The sequence below is a fragment of the Amborella trichopoda genome, chromosome 3, assembly GCF_054954075.1.
Source record: "Amborella trichopoda isolate Santa Cruz 75 chromosome 3, AtrichopodaSantaCruz75HAP2 v2.0, whole genome shotgun sequence".
Classification (NCBI taxonomy): domain Eukaryota; kingdom Viridiplantae; phylum Streptophyta; class Magnoliopsida; order Amborellales; family Amborellaceae; genus Amborella; species Amborella trichopoda.
The window spans coordinates 45942598-45952510 of NC_142338.1; the positions used below are offsets into that span (position 1 = coordinate 45942598).

The window sequence follows — 9913 nt, forward strand, 5'->3', positions numbered from 1 at the left end:
AAGGCTTCTTAATGAGTGTTATATTTTTAATGGATTGTTCTTTGTGAACTTAGGAGTTTGAACATGTACTTGCAAAATTATTATATTTTCAAGGGAAAGAATACAATGAAATCATTTACTTTTGATACAAGGTGGTCATAAATAATCTTTACCATTGGATGTAAAATTCAGTGGCATATTTATTTCATTGATCGAGTTCAAAGTTCAAAAGAAATTTTTTCGAACTTTGTGACGCACCCAAGCTATCAGATTTTGCATCGGATGGTTATATATAATTATGACCTCGGTATACCAAAGTTAAATGGTTTCTTTTATAGAATCCCTATTTTTAAAGGTTCTTTGCAGCGGGTGGTTAACTAAGAGGGTTGGCAATGGGTCACACAATCTGGCCCAATTCCTAAAGGCTGTGGGCCACAAAATATGGCCTGAGGACCAGGCCACTGCAGCTCGAGGGCCAAGTCTATCGGGGCCGGACCATGCCAGGCGTGGTGTTTCTCCTTAGAATTTTTTTTCTTTTTTTTTTAAAATAGTCTGTGTGACCTAGCTTGGCTTGAGCCAATATCCCTTTGACCCAGTCTTGGCAATGCCGGGCTGGGATGGCAACGCGTAGGCCCGATCCATTGCCAGCCCTAGACATCTCACTGACGGGCCCTGACTATCATGACATAACAAGCTCCAATCATTTTTCCCTTGATTTTTGTACAAATCTAATATTCACAACTATGACAAGTGCTTTTCTACGTCGATAGAGGTTATATGTTGATTATTTCGAATAATGTAATGTAGTAACTACTCTTTAAAGGCCCACATGCCAACACACTCTCTCTCTCCTTGCAGCTGTGTATGATCACGTGTATATACTCCCATGTGCATGCTTGATGTATTATTTTAAAGAGCAAATATAGTATGTTCGTTCAGGAGCATACTATACATTTACTCCATTGGGTGAAACATTTATTTTTAAGAATTTTTTTTGCATTTGATTTGAAATTTTGCGTTCGATCTAATTATAAATAGATGATTATTTTCAAATAAAAAATTGTAGATTTTGAGTATTGAACATTTAGATCATATCCTCCAAAAATTAGATGGTTCCCGTGCAATCTTGGGATGCCATTCTTTTTAGGCACATAGAGAGTGATTCTTTTTTTTCTTTTCTTTGGGTTAATTTCCTTGTTTTAGAGATCACATCCCCAAAAATTGTGATCTAAAAGATATTTCTAGTGTAAGTTTTGCCTGGGGTAGTAGATGGATTGTAAATTCCCGCAGGAGTCAAAAATCTTTTAGCTATTTTCAAACATGAAAAAAAATCCATCAGAAATACTTTAATTCAAACTGTGGATTTTAAAGTAATCCAAGTATGTATTATTACATGTTTGAAAAATATTATAGAGTTTTGCCTATTTTATGTGACTTTACTTGAGAGCATGATTTCAAGTTTGATGAGTTTAAAGAGTCATGACTCATGAATACTTTTGGTCCTTTTGTGTAAGAAAACGGTATAGTGTGTCTGGTTAGGGCCAGTCTGGAGCGACCACTTATTTTGAAAAGTTCCCATTTCTCGCGTACTTGAAACAATAATTATAATAATAAATTATTTGGACTCATATTTATTGTTTTTAGATGAAACATCTACTTGCATCCATTTTTAACATGGATGCTTTATGCTTTTTGGGACTCATATGTAGAAATGCAATCCAGCTCACATGAAACAATTTTTCATAGTAAAAAACCATGTTTGGAGCAATTCCGATTTTAGCATGTTTATGTGAAAGGCACTGTTATCTATGTGGCTTGATGTTAAGAATAAGGGTTACGTATGGATTTTTTTACTGTTATAACGATATGGTATAAAATTGGCTGTTATTAATTGGAAAGACACACACACACATATATATATATATATATATATATATATATATATATATAATCCTCTTAATCCTCCAAACAACCAAAGAGGAAGACAACCCATGGACTTAGTACCAAGCAATATGTTTGGGCCTCTTATGCCCATCCATTCCTCTTTAAATCTGACACCTATGTCACCTCTCAGATCTACAAACATACCTGAATACTTGATTCAAACTCCTCAAAGTCCAATACAAACTCTAAGTCCGGCATTTCCCCGGCAACATACCCAAATAAGCAAACCTCTACCTCTGCTAAATCAGTCTATATAGACACAGCCTTCTTAGAAGATATACCCATTTCTGATAACCATGCACAAATTGACCCAAATAAAATTAGCTTCCCTTTACCTTGTAAACCATTTAAATCCATCATACGGGGTCAAAACCCGTGAATGGTATGAATCTATTCTCATGGAAACCGGTTCGGTTTCGATTGTTCATTTTTATCAAGGAACTACTAAAGTATATGCTTATTCAAAATTTCAAATCAAAAAATTACTTTCTTATGACGATTGGGGATGTAATCCTCTCCAAGGGAAAAAATTGTTAAATCCAGATTTCCAATATAAATATTATAAATATGCTGAGTACATAGAAGCCTGGCATAAGGTATTCTCATACCATAATCCAAATAATGCTCATTCTTGGTACTTGCAATTTAAACTCCCTATTTACGAAAGATTCCCAAATTGGTTCCGCCACTGGTTTTTATTATGGGGATCACATACCCAAATCTTACCCCGATGCTTTCCAAGCCTTTCAAACCAAATTTGCACAACATAATACTTGTACCGAACTGGATGATTTTCATCTCTACTTCATGGCCATCTACCATATACCTTGGATCCTAAAATGGGATTATACTATCTCTGAAAATAATACGAATAATTATGAGTACATTCCTAAACTTGGCAAAACCCTTAAAGTTAAATGATGGGATATTTTTAGTACTGATCCTACCTCCTTACCCCTTAAACGTATACCTCCTCAGAACAATATCTTGAACCCACAAGCACATAATACAGTCAGCCTACCTACATTTTCTGCTTATCTAAAAAAGATGAGACTAGCACACCCTAATGCTACCCTTGAAGAATTAGAGCAAAATCTTCTCAATATATTTGCTCCTGATACCACTGCACCGACTACGTCAGAAGAGACAGTTCAATCTGGCAATCCATTGTTAGAAGATTTCAGCCAGAGGCCCGACCAATAATTACAGCCCGAGAATACGACCCGACTCTACCAAAACCCGATCAATACAATCAGCATCAGCAACAGCTCACATGATAAGATATAAAGTAGATTGGCGACATAAAACAGATTCTTATATTCGCGATATGACTCCACTATATGCCGACGTGACTCCACCGACCTCGAACACTCTCCACGAAGCCTCAAGCATAGTACTAAAGATTCTTCCGTCACATCAACTCCCCATCAACCAATACACAACCACCACGTATTTGACAACACGACAAAACGTTACATCCCATCCTTTACCTTAGGCACTAAGCTACCTCCCGCCAATCAAAAGATAGCTTCAACAACAAGATACCTTCAGCCAATCAGAGGGAATACCTTCGTGACCAAGCAACCTCTCGCCTTCTATAAATAACTCCTTTCACTTATTAGAAGGCAAGCAAGGACTCCCAGCAGACTAAAGAAGATCAAGCCCAGTCCTCTACTCTTTCCTCTTCTACCTTCTTCTATTCTCCTTTGTTTTTCTCTCCTGTTTTCTCACTCTTTCTAAAACAGTAGTTGAGTAGCGCTGTAACTCTACCGTCTCTCAAGTCGGTAACTTCTTACTCTTTATTTTTTTTTAGTATACATGTGTGATTGTAATCTATCATCTCTACCCTCTTACTGCCCTCACGAATGGCAGGCATTGTCCAGCCTCTGTATTTGTAATACTCCGTAAGTGTGAATTCCTTCCTGAATCAATATATGTGATTAATATGTTTTTGTACAATGCAATTTAAATTAGTTTTTAGCATAAAAATTCAGAATCATACTCATACTTCGTGGATAGTCATAGATATATCTATTGTGTCTGTTATTTTTATTATCTTAGTATTCTTATATTATGTTAACATATTACAGCAAGTAATTTCTTATCATGGTATAATATTTCAATTCTTAAGATAAGTTCTCTATTATTTCGATTATTTCGTTTATATATATATATATATATATATATATATATATATATATATATATATATATATATATATAGTAATGATCTTATAGGACCCTCCCCCACCTATGTGTGTATGACCCTAAAGGATCACTATTAAATTTGGCACGGATCTCTAAAAAAATTATCATATGGGTGTGAGACTTGATTTTTTTTAAACTCGTGTCAAATTTAATGGTGATCATTTGGGGTCCTACACAAATGGGTGGGGGAGAGTCCTATATGATCATTTCTCATATATATAAATATATATATATATATATATATAGGATTTGTCTAGAGTTAACAACCCCTCAAAATACAAAGATTCAAGTTAAAAATGGTAGTGATGGGTGTATTTATCAAAACAATCATTATTTTTTTTATTAAAAAATTATTTAAATATGTAACTTTACCATCAAGTAAGGACAAATTTGAAATTTTTACAAAAGTACAATTGCATTATGGAAGTTAGTATCCTGAAATTTTATTTATAGAGTGCCCTTGTCTTTTAGTTAAAATTTCAACTTTACCCCTTATAGATATGACAAAAGTACTATTTGTCTTATAATAATATTTACAAAATAGCCCTATAAAATAAACTTTTTAAAAAAAATAGACTACAAAATTAATAAATTCACCCTTCACAACTCTCTCTATCTTGAACCTTTATAATTTGAAGGGTTGTGAAGGTTAGATTATCTCATATATATATATATATATGGAAATTACATTGTGATATATTTTCTAGATATGTGTGCCAAATTTAATAGTGATCATTTGGGGTCTTACCCATATGGATGTGGGAGGATCTCATATGATCATTACTTTTATATATATATATATGGAAAAAGCTGGGATTAGCCCACTAGCTCATATGAATATATGAGTCCAATGGCTCAGATTGAATTTGGACCGATCAGACGATCATAGATATCCAGTAGTACTTGAATTTTATTTATTTTTCTATAAATTAAAATCACTCAAAATTTTAAGTGTATGTTCTTTTCATCAAGGCGCACCAAATAAAAATATAAAAAAAATTATCCGGAAAAAACAAAATGACCAAAATACCTCTCAAAACATTTCGAGCGTATTTTGGTTAATGTTTTTCATGTAAAATATTTTTTTGATATTTTTCAAAGATTTTTATTTTTGATGAACACACATCTAAAATTTCAAGTGATTTGGATTTGTAGAAAAATAAATAAAATTCAATCACTACTGGATATTCGTGATCGTCAGATCGGCTCAAATTCAATATGAGTTATTTAGAGCTAGTGGGTTAATCCCATCTTTTTCCATATATATATATATATATATATATATATCTTATTATTATTATTTGTCCCGGTCCGAGGTTGATGTTTAAAATATCTTACTGCTATATTTATCCACTCAAAAAATTGAATTCTCTCTCTTTGTGGAAGCAAAATAGCTCTCTCTCTCTCTAGCTTTTTAAGCAAATTAACTCTCTCTAGCTTTTTGAACCAAATTGACTCTCACTATCTCTACCCATTACAGAAAGTACCTCTCCCTCTCCTCTCCCCTCTCCCCTCTCTCTCTCTTGAGCTGGAAAACAAAAACACAACAGGACCCCTATCACAAATCAGACACCTAAAAATGCAAAAACAAAAAAAAAGAAAAAGATAGAAGATAGAAGAGAGAAGTGGTAGAAGAAGAAGCAGCAGCAACAGAGGGAGTGGAGTACCGACACCGTGCTGCAGTAAGGTGGGTCTGAGGCGAGGGCAATGGACCCAGAGGAGGACAATGTGCTGGCCGTGTACATTGCTCACGAGGGGGTGGGCCGCTGGCGAACTCTCCCGAAGCCCACCGGCCTCCGGCGATACGGAAAGAGTTACCGACTGCAGTGGATGAATTATCTGAGGCTGTGTGTGAAACGTGGCCGCATCAGCCCCGACGAGGAAGACCTCATCCTTTGGACTCCATCGCGTCCTTGAAAACTAGTGGTCCCTCATCGCTGGCAGGATCTTGGATTGACAAGGGGTAAAAAATGGAAACATCGGACCGAGAGCAAACTTGATAAAAAAATAAAAAAACTTGTGGATACATCAATCCGGGTAATAACCGCGTATGTTTAAGCTATATTGTTGTAACGGTAAAAAACTCTGTCTGTATGTAAATTTCCCTAAAAGTAAAAGTAGTGTGCGGTTTGTACAGAGTCGAGGCTCTAAACCATCAAAGTAAAGTGCACCTTCAAGTAGTGTTGAGAAATGTGGTTTTATTATTGAAAATCTTTGTGACGGTCTTAAAATATATTTGTATATCTAATTATAAATTTTAAAGCTTTAAAATAATGTAGATCAAACAAATTATGAAAATCTTAAAAATTGATGGTAAGAAAATACGTTACAAGATGCACCATTCCCAAACTTAAATTTCATATTTTTTTTCTCATGTCTATACATCTTGCGGTTGAAATGATCAATTTAAAAATATTTGAATGTCAAAACAATCTTTTTTAATGAAAATTTTTATGAGCGTCTAAAATTTGATTGTTTAGCGCCTCGCACCTATATGAACTTTTTTTTGACGCGGTTATCTATGCGATTCTGGATTAAGAATAAAAAAATACGTCACCCTCGCTCACAGTAATCATATCAATAAACAAAGTTATTATAGCTTCCAACTCGACCTCATGGGAGTGGCTCTCACACACATTTTGCTCTTTTTGTTTTAATTTTATTATTATTATTAAGTTATTAACAGTAAATTTCATTAAATAAAAGAGCTCAGCAGCTAGACGACGAAGACAAAACCCCCCGTTTGGACATTCTAATAGCCCCATACATTTTTTGATTGTTTTCTGATTGCTCCATATTTGCAATATCCTTACCAGCTCTCATGGGTGTATGTGAAAATAGACACTCATTATTACATATAAATACCTAAGGGATGTGTTTATTTTTCAATTATAGCCTATATGAGCAATTTTTTTTTCTTTTCTTCAGTTGTGAACAAAACCAGGTTATTAGCAGTGTTTCCAAATCGGGATAACCCAAATCCCTATATGATGTGGTAAGCACCCTAGAATAATGATTTTAACACCCAAAGAAAATATTCAAGCATAATAATGTATGCAATATATTTGGGAAACATACAGAAACAAAAAAAGCAACAAATAAATGAGAAATCACCAAACCATGATACAAGTAAAAGTAGAAAGCATATATACATTTATGTAGTTCTTCCAAAATGGGCTACATCCATGAGCAATGAGCAATGACTATCAATGAAAAATTTACGAGTTTGGGGTTTTGTAGATATTACTTCATACAATAGCAAGAAAAATTCAAGGCAATTCCTTGAGTTTTGGAGGGGTATTGATTATGAGAGATTTTTATACTAAGGCAATTCCGAAAAGTGGTGGGGAATGGAGATTCCACACTATTCTGGTTTGACAAATGGATTGGAGAGTTTCCCTTGAGATACCTCTTCCCTAAGGTTTTCTCGAAAGTTTTAAACCCTCTAGTATCCATCAAGAAGGCTAGTGCGGGTGATTATACTAACTATATTTGGTCCATTCTTTGTAGGTAAAGGAGAGTTCAGATGGATTCAGTGAGGAGTTTCAAGCATTGTTGGACTTATTGAATGACGCATATCTGACTCCAAATATAGAGGATAGTTTTATCTAGGATCTTACTCCCTCGGGTAAATTTTTTGTCAAATCCACCTACAATCTCTTGTTTTGTGACCGAAATAAGGAGTTAGACGCTGGACTCTTTTAGATCAAGATTACATGTGACTCTTAAAGTGCAACTTTTCATATGGATCATGTGCCAAGACAAATTAGCAATTGTTGACAACCTAAGAAAGAGGGGTTGTATCATCACCAATGTATGTATTAAATGCAAAGATAGTAATGGAACATCCAACATATGTACTTATCATGCCCTTTCGCTACAAATCTTTGGGACTGGGCTTGTCAATATCTCAATTTGACATCACCAATCCCTCAGAATGCCAGAGCACTCCTCGATCAATAGATTACGCTTGGTATCTCAAATATGGGAACTATCCTTTCGAGATCTATTTGGGTTATTCTCCTTTGGAGTGTGTGGAAGGAAAGAAATAGAAAAGTGTTTGATAATATAAGCATATACCTCTCTATACTAAAATCGAATATCATCGCAGTAGCAGCATATTGGTTCCTTGCTGATAAGGATAGTGGTTTCATTCCTAAAAGTTTAATTATCAGTAACCCTTTGGCAATTGCGACTATGAGTGTCAATACTAATACTCGTAGTGCGGTTGTTTGGAAACTACGACTTTTGAATTCTTTTAAACTTAACTTTGATAGAACTCCTTCGGTAATCCAGGGATAGGCTTTGGTGGACTAATTAGAAATAATTTGGGTCACATTATCTTTTCCTATTTGGGTCATTGTGATATCACAACAACAAATGAGGCGGAAGCACAAGGCCTCTTGAAAGGACTGCAATTGATTTCTACTTTGGAAAAAGGTGGGATTATCGAAAGAGATTCGGCAAATGTCATCGCCTGGAGCAAGGGATAACCATACATCCTTGGAGGTTAAGGATTATCTTTCATGAGGTTAGGGATATTTTATCAAGTTTCATGGCAATTGTTCAACATTGCTAAAGGAATGCTAATGGAGATGTTGATGCTCTTGCCAAAGGAAGAGTTCACGCTCCTTTGATTGTCACTTTTTTTTAGCGACATTCTATTCTTTTTATTGTATGCCTTGTTTTTTTGTCTTTGGTTAATGAATGCTTCATGTTATCGTTCAAAAAAAAAAAAAAAACTTAAATAAATATTTCTCACCACAATACCATCATCAATCGGCTCATATTTTCGTCACCGTCGACCAAGACCATCGCCGCAAAGAAATGCCAATGAAAAACCGGCCCAATACTACGCCACAATGGTGTTAAGATTTGTGCAACAAACCCTCAATCTCTACCTCCTAAAACTTTTCTACTATTTTTCTTGTGTTTTCTCTCCCTATTTTCTAGGACGAAAAGCCCCTCATGTAAGAAAAAACCCTTAATGGGAGTGGTTTTGACATCACATCCCAACATGAAGCATTTTGTCGATAACTAGCATTTGATTATGAATGAAAAAGTTCCCATGAAAGTGACAAATTAAGTTGGGGCACCCATTATCATGGGACAACTTTAAGGGACATTTATCCATAACTTGAAAAATAGGGACGTCCAAACATGGCCAATGTGTTCAGCATAGATGCTTAGTGTTTCTCAGGTCATTGGGATTGAGAAATGGTAGGAATCCATCTGACCGTAAAAAAAGAATCTCTGTACTATTTTAGGAAAAGAAAAAGTTTATGTAAGGTGCACGTAAAAAATCCAATGCAAAAGAGTGTTTTGAGCTTGTAAAACCTCCTAATCGATCATCTCAACCTTGAGATGCATATAAATAAAATAAAATAAAATTAAGTCTTGAAAATAGTGTAGTTTGTAACAAGTTATTTGGACTGACTATTTTTTAAAAAATTGAGTGTGTGTTTATAGATCTACTCGATCTACATCCCTTTTGGATAAATTTAAATTTCATATTTACGGTTAAACACGGATTTTCAAGCTATTTTAAAATTTATGATAATAGAACTACATCTTCATACAAAATTTAGAGGTGTGCCTTAGTTGTACGATGTAAGGTGGACACTTTATACAAAGCTAACCTTTTAGAAAAATGATTTCCATTATTGGTATTAGGATTTTAAAAAAGGCCAACCCATATCGGAATCATTCAATCCATAATGGTATTCAAGGAGGTTGTCCCAATTTTTTAAATATGTCAGGAACTGGGTTGTTCCAAAAAGGTA

General features: G+C 34.7%; 1 long non-coding RNA gene across 2 annotated transcripts; it reads left to right on the forward strand.

The window, feature by feature from the left end:
* Nucleotides 1–3200: 3200 nt before the first annotated feature.
* Nucleotides 3201–8221, forward strand: LOC148782901 (uncharacterized). Of its 2 annotated transcripts, XR_016051321.1 has the most exons (3): nucleotides 3530–3827; nucleotides 5611–6167; nucleotides 7641–8221. It is a non-coding gene; the product is annotated as an uncharacterized LOC148782901 (long non-coding RNA). The 2 variants fall into 2 exon arrangements; XR_016051320.1 differs by lacking the exon at nucleotides 7641–8221 and having other exon boundaries at nucleotides 3201–3827; nucleotides 5611–6321.
* The last annotated feature ends 1692 nt before the right edge of the window (nucleotides 8222–9913 follow it).